This window comes from Petaurus breviceps, unplaced genomic scaffold, assembly GCF_028583685.1.
Source record: "Petaurus breviceps papuanus isolate PSGF00001 unplaced genomic scaffold, PetGlider_PUasm1.0 181, whole genome shotgun sequence".
Lineage (NCBI taxonomy): Eukaryota > Metazoa > Chordata > Mammalia > Diprotodontia > Petauridae > Petaurus > Petaurus breviceps.
This window is the reverse complement of record NW_027185784.1, coordinates 17805389-17823610: the sequence shown is the minus strand read 5'-3', so window position 1 is coordinate 17823610 and position 18222 is coordinate 17805389. Positions and strand designations below refer to the sequence as shown.

Sequence of the window (18222 nt, the reverse complement as noted above, 5' to 3'; positions counted from 1 at the left end):
AGAGACAGAGACAGAGAGACAGAGAGAGAGAGAGAGAGAGAGAGAGAGAGAGAGAGAGACAGAGAGAGACAGAGAGAGACAGAGAGAGAGAGAGAATCTATTAATCTATTAATTAGATTAGAGCAGGGGCACTCCACCTTCACTTAAGTCCTCCTTAACTCTCTCTTAGACTAATGCTGCCACAGCCTTCTAAAAGGATTCCTGGCTTCCAATCCCTCTTCTCTCCAATCCAGCCTCTCTCTACAGGTATCAAAATAATCTTCTGCATATAATTTTTGGCCACAGCCAACATGAGGGATTTGTTTTGCTTGACTATGCATAATTGTTAAGGGAGCTTTGTTTCATCTTTTTCTCTTTTGGGGGGGGAGGGAGGGAAAGAATAGATATTTGTTCATTCAGAAATAATCTTCTCAAAGTATAAATCTGATCTTGTGACTTCCTGGTTCCAGAACTTCAGGTAAGTTCCCATTGCCCCTAGGATAAAAATACAAACTCCTCAGTTTGCTATTTAAAAGTCCATCACAGACTCATGATGAAAAATCCTACCTACCTCCAGAGAAAGAAGTGATTGAGTCTGAATGCAAATTGATCCAGTTTTTTTTAACCATTCTTTATTATCCTTAGGTTTGTTTTTCTTTTGGTCAACATTTTCTTTTACAACATGGGTAATATGGAAATGTTTTATATTACTGTACACAGATAATTTATATCAAAATGCTTGCCTTCTCAAAGGGAGAAAGGAGGGAAAGGAGGGAGAGAATTTGGAAATTAACATTTTAAAAAATGAATGTTGAAATTTTTTTTTTTGCTTACATGTAATTGAGGGGGGAAAATAAAATCAAAGTCTTTCATGATTAAGGATTATCTTTCCAGACTTTTCCCATTACTTGTTTCATATGCTCTGTTAGAAGCCAAATTAGCTTCCTGGCTCTTCCCTAAAGTCCTCCCTATTCCCCAGTCATTAGTGTGATCTCCCTCCTTAATCATGTACATACATGTTTATCCCTGGTAGAAAAATTTTCTTGAGCTGTTTTTCTCTCCCATTTTTGTCAGCATCTCCTAAGCATCTGATACATAGTAGAGGCTTAATAAATGTTTATAGGATTGGTTCTTCAGAGACCCCCAAGCTCCTTTAGCTAAAAGAAAGACTATTTAAAGTGAAGGGTTAGGCATGATTTAGGGCTTTTGAAAACCTTGTTATAGAGAAGAGGGATTAAGGGTAAGCTAGTGGGAAACAGAGGGCAGAATGAGAAGTCAGGGGTGGATGGAGTGTGGGTTTTGGTTTAATATGAAAAAAACTAATTAGTAATGTCCCAAAGTAGAACATGCTATTTCTTGGGGTAGTGAGTTCTTGGTCAAAGAAAGTATTCAAACAAAAGCTCGAAATCTACTTGTTATGGAGGCTATGAAAGAATTGGGGGGGGGGGGGTTGAGATTTAATCCTAGAAAAGGGAGAAGGGGAAGGGGCCCCCAGCTTCCCTTTCTTTTAAAGAAGTTCAAGCCTTCTCTTATCTTAAAAAAAAAACCCAAAGCAGACCTAAAAAATAAGTAAACACCCCTTATCTCTCCTCTCCCCACATTCAAAATACTCTCTAGTGCCCCTCCTACTTTTCCCAGCCCAAATTGTTTGTTTGTTTTATCTTTATGATCTCAGGGCCTATTGTAGTAGGTGTTGTTGAACCCATTCCTAACAGTGGTGTAGAAATGTATCAAAACTCAAAGGGAAACCAGAAAGGAACAAGTGGGATCAGGTTAAGCAGCTGGATAATATCAATAATGCTTGGAAGAGAATAGTTACAAGGAAAACAAACTTCCTGATCCTGAAAAGTAAATTAAAAGGGGGTGGGGGGGGGAAGCAAAAACCTAAAATCTATTATTCAATCAGTCATCAGTTTGAGGATGACTGAATAAATTGTGTTATATATGAAGGTAATGGAATAGTAGTTCACCCTAAGAAATGACGAAAAAGAATCCCTTGTAGTATGAACTAAATTGAGCAGAACAAGGAGAATAATTTCCATAAGGACCACAACATTTTAACCTACTTTTGTATATACCTATATATGTTCATTACTTTCCCAGCTAAAATGTAAGTTTCCCAAGCAGAGGGAGTTTTTCACTTATGTTCTGTAACCCCAGCCTTCAGCACCTGGCACATTGACTCACATCTGGTTGGCACTTTATAAATGATTGTTGATTGATTGGGCTCTAAAAGCTATGCTAGCAGGGCCCAAGTCCTGGTTTATCAAACCAAGCTGAAGAGACTTTGAGTGTGGTCCTAATAATGAATTGTGTGGCAAGCAATCTAGTTATATTCAAAGAGCATCATCATTAGAAGGCAGACCGCTAGGTGATTCTGTGGACTGATTCTAGCTCAAATCCAGACCCAGACTCTTATCTCTCATAACTGTAAAATGGGAATAATACAACACCTACCTACCTCACATGGTTGTTGTGAAGATCAAAGAAGGTAATATCTGTAAAACACTTAGCACATAGCAGATGCTATATAAATACTTGGTCCCTTCCTCTCTTCTTTTGGCCACAGCAATGCATGAAGATCACTTAAGGTATAATGGAGTTACAATCTGCATCAGCACTGATATCAAAGAAATCAGGAATTTTGTTTTCTTCCAATGGTGGATGACTCTGGAGGAGAAAGTGGGGATTTTGCACAGCCCTCCCTCACTTAAACCCAACTCACTTGCATGTCATGGCATCACCTCCCTGATGTCATGTTCCTCTTCGAGAATGAAGGATAAACAACACCTCCTTCTAATGCTTCCCCTGACCGCTATTTTTCTCCTTAATAGGATCTGTAGGTTCTTGAAAGTCCTTGCTCTTCTGTCACTATACTTACTTCCTCCAACATCTCACCTGTTCTTATAGCTTTAAACTCTCCCTTCTAAATGAGTAACTTCCAAACTGGCATCTCTGTCCCTGTCTTGGGATACATCAATGTATCCCTAGATAATCTCCCATTGACAGGTAAATACCCCCACTCCTCTAGCAATGCCTGCTTCATATCAACAGGTGGATCCAGAAGGGCAAAGATTTGCCTTGTAAAAGTTATGGCCCTGGGATTTATGGTCCTTTCCCTTCTTTTTCCTCCTAACACCATCCCTTCCTTCCCCCCCCCCCCCAAGACCTACTGTATAGCACAGTTAGCTTTGTACCAAGCTTGACTATTTGTTACAGTTCAAAGGAAGCTCAGCAGGATGAATCCAGAAAAACCTGGAAAGACTTACATGAACTGATGCAGAGTGAAGTGAATAGAACCAGGACAGGAGAACATTGTACCTAGTACAATGTACATTGTTCACAATAACAATAATATTGTATAATGATCAACTGTGAATGATTTGGCTATTCTCAGAAATATAAAGATGTAAGAGACAATTCCAAAAGACATATGATAAAAAAAATTCTATCTGCCTCCAGAGAAATAACCGATGGCACCTTAATACAGACCAAAGTATACTATTTTTCACTTTATTTCTCCCATTTTTAGCTCAAGTTTTCTTCCAAAAAAATGAGTAATATGGAAATGTTTTGCATGATTGTAAATGTATAACATATATCAGATTGCTTACCATGGTGGGAAGGGGGAGAAGAAGGGAGGGAAGGATAGAATTTGAAACTAAAAATTTAAAAATAAAACAAATGTTAAAATTTTTTCTATTGGGGAAAATAAAATATTTTTCTAAAAAAGGAAGCTCAGGTGCAAACCATTTGTGGTATGGGTGAGTGATAGACACAAGTTTTATTTTACTTACCTTAGAGTTAGCATGGGTTCCTAAGCTGGGGTCTGTGAATGTATATATATATATGTATGTATATATGATTACTATTTCAATATAATTGGCTTTCTCTGTGATGCATTTTAAAATATTATTCTGTGCAATAGTCCATAGGCTTCAACAGACTGCCCAAAGGGTCCATAGCACACAAGAAGGCTGAGAACACCCGATTTAAAGCATTATGCTCTCTCTTCTAGAGTCTCCCAGAGAAAGCCTCCTCTAGATATGGGCTATTGAAGTCACTGTCTTTGTAACTTAGTTCATTGAATTCCCACCACAGGAAGCCCAGGTTGGTTTTTCTGTTTCCCAGATCCCTGGACAGAGAGGGTCCTTCTCTGTCTTTGCTCTGTGCTCTGTTCAAAGTCAGTGGATCTCTGACTCAAGTTGGCATCCCTCGTATAGTGCCCACAGGACAGCCATGATTAGTCTTTCCCTTTGTTCTGAACACTGGACCCTGTTTCTATGCTGTCTTCATTTCTACCTCTCAGGGCTCACATTAGCTTCCTCATTTCCTGATTTTAATCACTTTTTTAAAAAAGCAGGTTATATATCCCAATCATTTAACTCTGAAAAGTTATACTGGTGATCAGTCAACTTTTTCAACCAATACATTAAAAAAAAAAAAAAGCTGAACGAGCATTCATTCGTGCCAGGAACTATGATACGTACTGGAAATACAGAGAAAAAAGTGAAAACTTCTGTCCTAAAGGAGGTTACATTCTAGCCAAGGGAAATAATATATACATATATAACATATAAAATAGATACAATATAATATAAGGGAAGGTTTTAGCAGGTAGGAATAGGAAATCTGAAAAGGCTTTGTATCGACTGTAGTGCTTGAATTAAGCCTTTATGAAAATCAGAGTTCCAAAATGCTGAGGTGAGGAGGTGGGACATTCCAGGCATGAGGTGGGCGGGCAGGCAGGAGGGGGGCTGCAGGCAGCCAGCACTAAGGCATGCAGATGGTAGTTGAGAACAGAGTGCCATATACAAGGAAGAGTAACAGCCTTGCCTTTTAAAGTTACTATCTCCTCTGAACAGCACATGGAGGTCAGCCAGGAACATCCACATCGATTAAGCCTTCAATCACCTACACATCTAAGTGAGATATCCTAGCAGTACTTTGGGTAGGTAACATTTCCATGCTTAACCTCTACCTCCAATTTAAACGTTCTATTCGTCAGACCATTCCGAATTCCTTCATCAATTCCCAGATTTGGGGGTTAGACATATTTGTTATGCCTTTCACCAGTGCTGCAGTCTGTATTCCCACCTGTATAAAGAATACCCCAACTCAGATATTTCATACAAAATTATTCTCCAGACTTCCCTTACCTAAGGGAGGAAAAAATGACAACTGTGCAACTACCCCACCCCTATTAGCCATATGTCTTTTCTCCTAAGCTAGAAATCTAGTGATCATTAAAAAAAAAATACTCTCTTCTTCATTCCCCAAAAGTTGAACTGTGACCATATTTCATCATGTACTCCCTCAAAAGTCTCTGGCATTTGACTCTTGTTCTAGCACCCTTGTCCAGGATTACAACCTCTGGATTACTAAAGAAGCCTCATTACTGATCTCCCTTCTAGTCTCTCCTTACCAGTCTAGCCTGTAGATCACTTCCAGATAAGGTTTCCCTTGCATCATGTCTCTAACCAGTTTTAAAAGATCTCTCATGGCATCAAGTCCATGCTTAGTCTGGTTTTCAAAGGCCCCTAAAATTTGGCTCTAACAATATTTGCTTTTCTGCTACACCTTGGACAACTTCAGCTCCAGGCAGGTTGGTCTTTCCACATCTCTTCCCACCCCATCCCCCTATTCCTGGAGGTCACTCCTATGCCCTTGCTAAGGCAACTGTCGCTGCCTGGAATGCCCTCCTCTTTCCTACTTTCCCAAATGTCACCCTTCCTTTGAAACCTCATTTACAATTCTATATTTTCCATAACACCAGTCCCAAGAAACTCTACCCTCTTCCAAACCCATTAGTACCAAATAATTGAACACTTCATTGTTCAGGCTTCAGTCTTATCTTCCACTGGAATTAAAGCCCCTCCAGGTCAGGGAAGAAGTCTTTATATGTGTCTTCTGTATCTCCTTCAGGAAAGAGCAGTGGTGTGGAGTGGTCTTAGTGTCAGGGAGATCAGGTTTTACCTCCAGCCTGGGTAATGCTAGGGATAACTTCAGGCAACTACAACAAATTTACAGGTAGGGGAGCCCCTGGTCTACGTCAGTGGAAGGGCTTTCCATAACTTGGGCTCTCCTGATGAAGTCACAAGCCTGGAGCCTACCCCATTAAAACAAACCACTCTTCATCATCTTACTGAATACTTAGATGCCTAACAGGTCTTTTTATGGGGGAATTTCTTTGGAAGGATGACTTATGAAAGAGTGACAGATGAAACATTTTATCTCTTTAAGTTGCTATGTGCATAACCCCTACCCCCATTTATTGTTATTGTATTATGAGAATGTTATACATCTGTGAGACGCCTTCACTACAGAAGCTATGCTGAACTTCACCTTTTTAGTTAGTACGTGTGTGCTCAGAAGCAGTTTCCATGTGGTCAGCTTGTTAAAAAAAAAAAGTGGTTTAAGGAAGCAATCCACTTTACAAGCATACATGAGAAATCACGCAAATAGGCTAGGCTTGAGTATTCCTTGCTTTATGGGAAATATACTTACTGTTTAGGAAATTCTTATTTCCCCATTGGGATAGTTTTCTAATTTTATAGTGGCCTTCCAAATGGACACACTTTTTGGCAAAGGACAATTCAAGATCAAGACTATGGCCTATTGGACATGGAGGACTGGTGAAGAGGCAGGAAGGATGTCCTTTCCATATTATTCTATCCATTATAATAGCTTCTATGCATGAAGGCAATACTTTACATATATAATCTCTTGGTCCTCAGAATATGCCCTGTAATTCCAAGGACAGTCGTCACTGCTCTACAGAAGAGGAACCTGAGACTGAAGCAGAGGTTAGGTGGCTTACCCAACATTACACAGCTAGTAAGTAGTGCGGCTGAGACTCAAATCCAAACCTTCCCGGCACTTTGCCCCCAAATCTAGGCTTCCTCTTCTGCCACCGTGTCCACCTCAACAATCCCTAGGAAGTGTTCCCACGCTTGAGGACTGCCACAGCTTTCCATTTGTATACCTCCCACAGGTGAGTTTTCTTCTTTTCCCAAATATCCATGGCTCATTTTCTTAATACACTGTCCAAGTGCCTGCAGTTACCACAACTGGCTGGCAGGCAGGCATTGCTGTCTAATACTACACAGTACAAGCTGAAAATCCTCTAGTACATTTATCTCTATGCAGTGAACCAGTGGCCTATTTTATCAACTCTTGTTTACTTAGATCAAGAGCACCCAAAGTCCATCAAAACCTACCCCTCTCCTACTTTTCCAGTCTTCTTATACCTTTACTCCCTGAGAGTATGCTTTGATCCAGTGACACTGACCTCCTGTCTGTTCCAGGAATAAAACACTCCATCTCTTGGCTCCAGCTCTGGGTCATGTCTGGGATGCTCTACCTCTTCTATTCCAACTAGTGACCTCCCTTTGGGGAGGTCTCTTTTAGGATCCAATTAAAATCCCACTTTTTACTGGAAGCCTTCCCCAACCCCTCCTAATTCTAGTGCGTCTCCTCTGTTAATTATTTCCTATTTATCCTGTATCTAGCTTATATGTGTGCACATATGTATTATATAAGTGTGCATCTATATGTACATGTGTACATTGTGTGTATATGTATGTGCATGTGTGTAATTTGCATGTTGCCTTCCTCCATTAGATTGTGAGTTCCTTGAGGTCAAGAACTCTTTTTTCCTCTTTTTCTTTTTTATATTTCCAGTGTTTAGCACAATGTCTAGCACTTAATAAATGTTTATTGACTGACTAATTGGTTCCTAGGAGGAGACACCAATATATAGTATTTATTGCCTAACCAATCGATTCCTAGGACATACTAACAAATGAAGATGAGGCAGAACACTACAATAGGGTAAGCCTTATCTCAGTTGAAGTAGAGGAATTCCTTAGGCTTTCTCAATAAAAATCCTCCTTCCCAAAGGAAGCAAAACGTATTGATTAAAAGAAAAAAGCCACAACAACTCAATCACATTTGTATGTACATAAGCTCTTGTCTGTTGGCAAAAGTTCATGGAAGCTTAGAGCTGGAAGCTGCCTTCAGTCTCCTCATTTCACAGATAAGAAAACTGAGATCCAGAGAGGTTAAGGGTCATAGGATCATAGAGCCAGGGTTAGAAGAGACCTAGAAGCCACTAGGGCAACCTCATTTTATAGATGAGAAAATGGAGGCCCAGGGAGGTTAGGTGCTATGCCCAAAGTCACAAGTGTAGTAAGCATGAAAAATGGAATTTGAACCTAGCTCCTCTGGCTCCAGAACTAGGCTTTTTTCATTATACCAAGGTCACACTGCTAATAAGTGGTCAAGGATCTGTACCAGAGTAGACACCAGTTACAATGGTTTCAGTAAGATGGCAAGCCCAGGCCAGCTGCTGACCCCATCTACATGGTCTCCTCCAATCTGAATACAACAGGTTCCTAGAAAGCAAGGCCTATCTCTCCTACTTATTTCCCCAGTGCTTAAGAAATGTTTTTTCATTTGCTCATTCCTAAACCCTTCCTTAATTATAAGCGAATTACAAAAAAAAAAAATAAAATAAAATACCGACATCTAATTGGTGAGAATATTGACTCCCTGCCCATGTGCCCTTATACTTGTCAAAAGTGTAGATGACTCAGTAGATGACATTACCCTGGCACCCTTCCCATTCAAACCCCTTCCCCCTAAATTTGTACTCCTCTCCCCTGGTCTCTTTTTTAAACAAACGAAGGGAATTGAATGCTGGCTCAGGAACAAACAGAGATTGTCAAAAAGTGGCATACTCGGATCAAAAAAAGCCAGGGCTTAACAAAGATTGTTTCTTGCCCTGGGTAACACCCCCGATGCTATGCTGGTTTCCCCTAAATAACACACAGTTCCAATCCACTAGCACATCTTAGCTCTTACTCCTCCCCCCCCATCCCCCATATTTGGGGCCCTGTCTAGGATAACAGGTACATAGATGTGGTTAAAGGAAGGAGAGCAATTCTGGCAAACACTCAACAGCTGGGAAACCAGGTACAATTCAGACAGGAACCAGGAGTGATAGCTCTCGGCCCCCACACCAGTCACAGTCCCTCTGCTCAGCCTACAGCATTGAGTGAAAGGGTGGCAGAGAAATGAGGCAAGTATGTGGAGGAGATAAGTGAAGTAGGACACTACCAGGGGTGTGCTAGACCAGGTGTGAAGGGAAAGCTGATTGTTAAATTTTTAGCATAAGCATCTTTACCTTGAAAATTGGCAAATGCTACAAAATTAAGGCTTCATTTTGTTGTGTTTGGTTTAGACTTAAATTGATGGGGAAAATGTTAATGCAGATTAAATTTAAAAGTATGTCCCTCTCTTCTGGAGAGCCAGTGGTTAAATAGTTAACAGCACACCACTGAACTCAACACAAGTCATGGTTGAAAATGGGAGAAGGGCTTAGAGTTAGAGGGGGTGAAGTTTAAAACCTCACTAAGAACACATAGAAATATTATGCATACCCTAACACAAATGCATTAGGCTGCTGCTTACCATTTAATCAGTTTGTTTTCTATAAGTATTACTATACCAGGCTGGTAGGCAAATTTCAATAAAATTGAACCTACCACTACAGTACTATTGTACTCTTTCTCCCTCTACACAGGGTAAGGATCTCCCAGATCTTTGAAGGTCCATCCAAACTCTTTGGCCACATTTGAGATCTTTTGTAGCAATTACTACTCAGAAAGATTTTGAACATTCTGGGGTTTAGAAACATTTTTGTTGCAGATTTTTATATTCTAATAGTCAAATGTACATCTGTTTTGTGTCTCTAGAAGCAGATAATCAAGGGTTAAGGTTCACTGCAGGGAAGAATTATTTATAAATCAGGATTTAAAAATCCTAGTTAATTTTTTTGGATTATATACCTTTAGAGCTGGAAAGGAACTTTGAACATCTCTGACTTTCATCCCTCCGGGTGGGGAACCTGGGACCTTAAGGCCACATGTGGCCCTTTGAGTTCTCAAGTGTGGTCCTTTGACTGAATCCAAACTTCACAGTACAAATCCTCTTAATAAAAGAATGTCCTGTAAAATTCAGACTCAGTCAAAAGGCCACACCCAAGGATTTAGAAGGTCTCTTGTGGCTTTGAGGCTGAACGTTCCTCATCCCCTCATCTTCCTTAGAGATAAAGAGAATTTAGGCTTTTTGTGGTCAAAACTGACTTTTGTTCAATCATTGGAAACTTAATGACCACAGCTGAACCAGTACTAAGGCCTCTTAATTCATCAAATGTTCTTTGTTTACAATAAACTCCTCTGCCTTTCTTACTATCTCAGTGCCTATTAGTGAATGATTGCATTGCCAAGTAAGAACCTACATTGTCAATAATTTCACAATCAACAGCATTTACAAAGGACTTAACTCAGTGCCAGAAATTATTCTCCAATAAATAAATAATCAATTTTTACCCTCAAGAAGCTTACATTCTATCAGGGGAAACAATTTATGCACATATAAGCTATACATGTCAACACTTAAGGAACATTTCAAACAGCTACAAATAGAAATTTTATCCACGGTTTTAGTAACTTGTTCTTCCCCACTAGATAAAATAACAGAATTTCAGAGTTGAAAGGAACCTCAGAGACCAGCGGGTTCAAACTGTACCTTAACAAAATTCTTTCTACAACCTTCCTTAGTAGGGTCCTCCAGCCTTTGCTTGGAGACCAATCTCTAGTGAAGGGGAATTCCTTCCCTCCTGAGGTAGACCATTTCACTTTTGGATACTTCACATTTTTGGGAAATATTTTCCTTAGAGGCAGGTAGGTGGCTCACTGGGCCTGGAATTAGGAAGAACTGAGTTCAAACCCAACCTTAGACAATTACTAGCTGTGTGGCCCGGGGCAAGTCACTTAACTTCTATCTGCCTCAGTTTCCTCAACTATAAAATGGGAATGATAATAGCATCTACCTTCTAGGGTTGTTGTGAGGCTCAAATAAGATAATACTTATATGGGGCAGTGAGGTGGCTCAGTGAATAGAGCACCCTGGAGTCAGGGGAACCTGAGTTCAAATCCAGCCTCAGACACTTGACACTTAGTATCTGTGTGACCTTAACCCCAATTGCCTTGCCTTCCCTCCTCAAAAAAAAAAAAAAAAGATAATACTTGTAAAGCACTTAGTACAGGGCTTAGAACACAGTAGTCTCTTGGTCATTTATTTCCTTCTTGTTTATTTCCTTCCTTTCATCAAATCTGTCTCTTTACAATGTACAATTTCTTTACAATTCCTACCATCGTTCCTAGTTTAATCTCCTAGGACCAACGAGAACAAATGTAATCCCTCTTTCATAAGACAGTCCTTGAAAAACTTCAAGACATCTATCCAGTGCCCTACCACACCTATCCCCTCCCTACTACGTCATCTCTTCAACCTAAATATTCTGAGTTCCTCTAATTAGTACATATATATCAAAATCATGAAACCCTTCATTTTCCTGATCACTTTCCAGCTTATTAATGACTTTCCTAAAATGTGGCCCAGAAATGAACACATTAATCTGGATGTAATCATCCCAGAGCAGAATGCTGCTAGCTTATTAGGGTTTCAAGAACAAACAAAAATCAATATTTGCCCCCAAGGAACTTACATTTTATGAGGGGACACAACACATACACGTATCAAGTATATATGCCAACACTTGAGAACATTCAAAACAAAGGTACAAATAGAAGTTTAATCCAAACTGCTGGTTCATGCTGAACTTGCAGTTAACTAAAATCTCAAGGTCTTTATCAAATGGTCTAACCATCTTTTACCCATCTTGTGCTTATGAATTTTTGAAACCCAAGGATGACTTTACATTTATCCTGAGTTTTATCTTGTTAGATTGAGCCCAATGTTCCAGCCTATCAAGATCTTTCTGAATCCGGATTTTGTCTCCCAATTTCATGTCACCTATAAATGTGATGTGTGCTATTTATACCTTTATCCAAGTCAGTGATAAAAAATGATAAAATAAAATAAAAATAATTTTTATAAAATTATAAATCATTTATAAATTTATAAAATAAAAAGTTATAAAATAAAATTAAAATGATAAAAAAGCAGCACAGGACCAAACCCAGATCCCTGGGGTCCTCCACTAGAACCCAAATTGATATGGAACACTTACCACTGACTATTCAATCAGTTCTGAATCCTACATCTTTCCCACATCTTCCCACATCTTTCTGAATCCCACTTCTTTCCATTTGACCACAAAATAGGATAAGGCACTCTAACAAATTCTTTCCAAAAATCTGAGCAAGCTCTTTCTACAGAACTATCCTGACTTACCAATCTACTTACTTACTAATACTCTGTGTATGTGTGTGTGTGTGTGTGTATATGTGGGTGTGGGTGTGTATGAATGTGTGTATGTGTGTGGGTGTGGTTGTGTATGGATGTGTGTATGAAGATCTTTGTATCTTCAGTGCCTGGCACATAATAAGTGCTTTGTCTGTGGATTGACCATATAGGCTTTTTAAAAATTACGGCTTTTTAGCAATTTGTAAAATTGTGGAGTTAGAGCTCTAGGGGTGGGGGGACCTCAGAGGCTGTCTAGGGCAGCTTCATTTTACAGATAAGGAAACAGTGGTCCAGGAAGGATAAGGGACTTATGTAAGGCCATAAAGGTAGCAGTATCAGAGATGGGATATGAACCCTGATCCTGATTCTAGAGCCAGTGCTCTTTCCAGTGTCTACCCAGAAGCAGCACTGACAATACTGATTATAGTATCCTATTTTTAGGTCTTTCAAAAATAAAATAAAATACCATGTGTCTGGCTACGATATTTCAAAGTAGGTGTTTAAAAAAATTAATGAGTCCAGTAAGCTGTGTAATAGTACCATTTAAATATTCTACTTTAAAATAGCCATCTTCTCCCTGCATTTCTTTTTTTTCTATGGACTTTTCAGTTTTGTCTTTGAAATGAGACTTCAAGCCAGGTCCAATTCTGGGCTGAACATCACACGTAGCAGAGTGCCTAGCATCCCAATGAAAGGTTCACATCAAGGGGCCTTCATCCCCCCCCCAAGCCTCTGCTACATCCCTAAGTACAAGGGAATCCCATCACGCTAACTCCTACTTACTCTGGCGGCCAGGGCACCACTACAAGTCACGTGGGATCTCTATGTAGGGCTGTCACAGTAGCAGCTGCCAGAGAGTCAGAGAGAGGAGACACAGCTTTGGGGGCGGGCACGGAGAGAGGACAGAGAGGGGAGGGGGCAAAGAAGAGAGGGAATTCCCAAGGGGTTAGCCACTGGGGACTGCACCGGGTGAGCTCATACAAATGCAAGCTGCACTAGGGCAATTTTTAAAAATGACCTTCTTCTCTCATTCCCTCCCAAAGCGCCTAATTTCCCGTGCAAACACATGACTGTGGCATGCAGTACTCAAGAGAACCTTCCCACCGACCTAAGCCCAGCAGAAAGCACTTGCCTGACCAAAGACCACTAAGTTCTCCCTCTCCTCCGAGTAGCCAGCAACAGCCTCGACTCCTCATAGCTCCACCAGGCTCAAACCAGCTCATATAGAAGTAGCCAGGGGTGGGAGGGTAAGCTATTTGGGCCTACCCATTGGCAGGCTGCGCTGTCACTCCACCCCTCCAGCTGGGTCTCTGAAACGACAGCCGCGGCCCTGGCAAGTGGGACGTGCTCCAAGACACTGGCCAAAGGCCTTTCGTGTTTCCAAGCCTCCGGGATAGGAAGTAACATTTTCATTGGCCCTCGGTAGAGACAGGCACTTGCAAGAGCCAGTAGGCTGCGTGATGAGACACCTGGTGTGTTTCGCAGCCCTCGTTTTGCAAACCGAGAAGCCAAAAAGCTTAGCAGGGCCGGTTGGGGAAAAAAAAAAACAAAAACAAAAAACCTAAGCCCTTTGTCCTGTTAATGAATCTGGGATGCTCCTTCCGTAACTCCAGACCTTGGGAAAAGGATGCGAGTAAGAAGGAAATGATCTTATTGCAATGGGAGGAGCTGGCATTAACAAGGGAATGAGATAGGCTATTAAAAACAATAATCTTGCTAGGAAAACACTTCTGGCGTAGACGTCTGTGGTTTAAGTGTCGTAGGTGGACATCAGTGATTAAGAGACACGATTGGTTTTCTGAGTAGGCTTTTTGAAAAAACAACTGCTTTCCCTACTTTCGATATAGTTGGCCCATCTACTGTGGAGTCAGGGCCCTGGACAGCCCCTTCTTCTCCAGACCTTTTTTAACTAGGGAAAGATGATGCTCCTTGCCTAGATGCAGCCAGGTTACCGTGAACAGTAGAAAGTGAGATGCCTCCAAAGCCTTTACATAATGGGAAGGAATAGAGGAAAAGACCCTGTAGGCAATGACCTTTGAGATCCAGAAGCACTGGGCAGCAAGAACCATCCTAAAACAGACCTGGTGACATCTAGTCCAACCTGGAGTGTGACAGACACTTTTCCATGTTACTTTGGTGTAAGGAAATATACTTTATTTTGTGCTTTGTATTCTTGGTATCTTGTTAAACTTTTTTTTTCCTTGAAGAATATACTATATTTATGAAAACATCCTTTATTAAAAAGTCATCATTGGATAGCCTCTTATCAGGATGCTCTGATTTAGTCTTAATTTTGTTAAATTTCCTTGGGGGAGAAAGTTCAGCAATGCTACAGATGGTTCCGTGGGTAGAGTATTGGACCTGGAGTCAGGAAGCCCCAAATTCAAATTTTACCATAGAAACTTATTAATTGTGTAACCCCAGGGGCAAATCATTCAATCTCTCTCAGACTCAGTCTCCTCAAATGTAAAATGAGGGGGTGGAGCTCCATGGCTTCCAAAATCCATTCTACTCCAAATCTGTGACTGAAAGGTGAAAGAATGCAGGGGCAGCTAGGTGGCACAGTGAGTCTAGCACCGGCCCTAGAGTCAGGAGGACTTGAGTTCAAATCCAACCTCAGACACTTAACACTTACTAGCCGTGATCTTGGGTAAGTCACTTAACCCCAAATGCCTTGCCCTACCCTCTGCCCCCCCCCCAAAAAAAAAGATGTGAAAGGGACTTTAGAGAACAGCCAATCCCAGAATTTTAAGGTTGGAAAGAAACTCTGTGGCCATTTAATCCAACCCACACCTGAAAGCAACCTCCACTTTAACATTCCCTAATGGTTCAACCCCATCGTTTTCTCAATGAGAAAGCAGAGGCCCAGAAAGGAGAAATTACTTATAAAATAGAAAAACCAAGTTTCAAACCCCAAATTAAAAGCCCAGGGTTCTTTCCACTCCATTCTCTAGTCCCTAGAAACCCTGACTAGTAATCTAGCATGAGATGTTTTTTTCCTGTCTATTCCCATTGTTCTCCTTGGCCCTAATTTCCACCAAGATACACATTAATAACTGGAAAGGGACATCACCAGCATAATTTTAAATGAATCAGAAAACCTAGAATTCTTTGCACATAGTATGCAGGGGGAAAAACTGCATATATATCGTGTATTAAGTGCTTAATGTAGTAAACCCCCTGTTTATAACCTTTCAATGTCTTGCCTGGCACAGGGCAACTTTTCCATTGGCATCAACCAAACAACTTCTCTCCAACAATAATGAGTATTTGCAATCCTCTTCCCCTGAAGCATCCACAGGGCAGAAGAGAAAGTAGATCAGAAAGTTGAATAGAGTTGGGGGAGGGGTATAGAAAAACAGGAGTCTGGGCCCAGAATCCCATGTTCCTGATTTCAGTAACAATTTACATTTATACAGCATGTGATACACCTCACATTTGATCCTCACAATAAAACATGGGAAAGATAGGTAATATAAGTATCATGATCATCCCCTTTTATGTAAATGAGGAAACTGAGTCTCAGAAACATTAAATAACTTGCCCAATGTCACACAGCTAGTAAATAGGAATTAGGAGCTTAACCCAGATCTTATGAATCCACATTTGAATCTCTTTTTATTTTATTATTTATTTACATTTATTATTTTATTTATGTGTTTATTTATATTTATAGATTTATGATTTATTATAGTTTATTTATTAATTAAAATAATAGCTAACATTTAAATAGAAGCTACTTTGTACCAGGAAGTGCAGCTAGGTGGGGTAATGGATAAAATGCCAGGTTCAGAGTCCAGAAAACTCATCTTCCTGGGTTCAAATCTGATCTCAGACACTAGCTGTGTGACCCTGGGCAAGTGACTTAACCCTGTTTGCCTCAGTTTCCTCATCTGTAAAATGAGCTGGAGAAGTAAATGGCAAACTACAGGTCACAAAGATTTGGACACAATTGAACAACCACAAAATCCCCCCCCCAAAAAAAATCATATACCAGAAACTAACATAATCTTATGTGATTCTCACAACAACCATAGGAGGCAGGCAATATTATTATTCCCCATTTTACAAATAAGGAGAATGAGATTAAAAAAAAGTTTAAATGACCTATCCAGGGTCACACAGTTAGTAAGTGTCTAAGGTTGGATTGGAACTCAGGTCTTCCTGACTCCAGGTCCATTGCTCTATGTACATACAGTTCCATGTAGCCTTCTCCAATTGCTCCCTTTATTCTCGTTTATCCCATTCTTTCCCCATAAATATTCCTCCTACTAGAAACCAGGAAACTAATTAACTAATAACTAATTTCCCTCTTATCAGAGGGAAAGAGACATAAAGTGTGAAAAGACATAAAGAAAGAAGACATAAAAAAAAAAAAGAAAAAGAGACATAAACCCTAATCCAAGAAAACAGTTGATCTCCCAACTGATTTGGTGGCTCTTAAGGCAATTAACAAGTCAACTCAGATGAGCTTAACTAGAATTTAGGCTGCTTAAGGGGTATCTTTCTACTGTCCTTCATTTTGTTTATTTCGCTGAGTAAAACACAATGAAACAAGGACTTTTTTGTAGAAATGCTTGTTGATGGATATGTTGATCTTTTGTCCAGTAAGACCTACTCACCTGACCATCTGTTTACCAGTTCATAGAAAGGATAGGGGATCAGAGCCAGGGTTAACCAAAGAGGGGATTTAGGGGAAGAATGCTTTTGTACTGCAATAAAGTGTCACACCACATCACTATGTGCACTCTTCTTTCCCCTTCTCCTACCAATGGATTTTTGGGGCCATCTCCAGTCGTCCTGATCAGTATCTTGCCACTGGACCCAGTTGGCTCTAGAGGAGAAAGTGAGGCTGGTGACCTTGCACAGCCCTCTCTCCCTTAAATCCAATTCACTTGCAAATCAAGAGTCATCTTCCTGATGTCATGGTCCACTTTGAGAAGGAAGGACCATCAACATCAACCACCAGCAAAGGGTTTAGAACCAGCTAAGATCTTGGAATTTATCTAATCCATTTTATAGATGAGGAAAATCAAGCACCAAGAAGGAAGAGATGACTTGTCTAAGATCCAGAGGCAGCAAACATCACAGCTTCAGGACTCCAACCCTTTGATTTGAATTGCATTTTGATTCCTATTCCAGCAATCATGATATGCCTTTTTGCATATGCCTTGTCACATATACACCGGTGGGAGAGTATAATGAGGCTTGGCAATTTGTTTTATTTGGCCCTACAAATCCCAATTTCTGCTGCAGCAGAAATGGCGACCAGGTTGCCATGAATGCCCATGGGAGAGGTCATACAGAACCCTGATAATATCAAACCTTTGCCTTTCTCTTCAATGTTACTGAATAGAACTTCTTGTTGTTGTTGATAAGTAACAAGATCTCATAGAAGGTCAAAAGAACTTTATCAACAAATAGCAAGCAATATGGCATAGTAGAAAAACTGCTAGATTTGGAATAAACAACTTGGCTTTAAATACTAGCTATTACCTCAATTTACTCATCTGTCAAATGAAAAGGTTGCCTGAGTGACCTCTAAGGCCCTGTTTGGTTCAGAATCTATGACCTGACTGAGAAGAGGAAGTACAAGACTCATGTTGTCAACAGATAAATGAAGTGTGTACAAGCCCAGTGCCTTATGAGGAAGTGATAAACATACACTCAGGTTACTTGCTACTGGCAGGCACTCACCATTGCCCTATAGCAGAGCTCTATTCCAAAGGTAGCTGAGATAACTAGAATGCTTGAACCCTGAGCTGTCTGATGAAAGAACAAAAATTTCTGTCATAAACTTTCACATAGATGACTCTTGGTCTGCAAAGACAATAGGGAGTCCAAGAACTTTGTCTCTTTCTTGGAATTACAGTTGTTCTGTTAGTAAGAATAATGGCAGGACTTTAGGTTTTTAAGGAAGTAACTTCATCCCTCTCACTTTGTTGGTATAATGGTGGCATTAATCCC

The 18222-nt window shown here is 40.3% G+C and overlaps 1 protein-coding gene across 3 annotated transcripts in view; it reads right to left on the bottom strand.

Moving 5' to 3' along the window:
* Window positions 1-18222, bottom strand: part of BPGM (bisphosphoglycerate mutase) — a 119587-nt gene that overhangs the window by 35453 nt on the left and 65912 nt on the right. Inside the window, exon 2 of one of the 3 annotated variants that reach the window (XM_069087273.1) lies at window positions 13388-13473. The gene's annotated coding sequence lies outside the window, so the exon portion shown is untranslated. Of the gene's footprint in view, window positions 1-13387; window positions 13592-18222 lie in introns of those variants that run through there. The other 2 variants (XM_069087274.1, XM_069087272.1) reach the window with 2 other exon arrangements.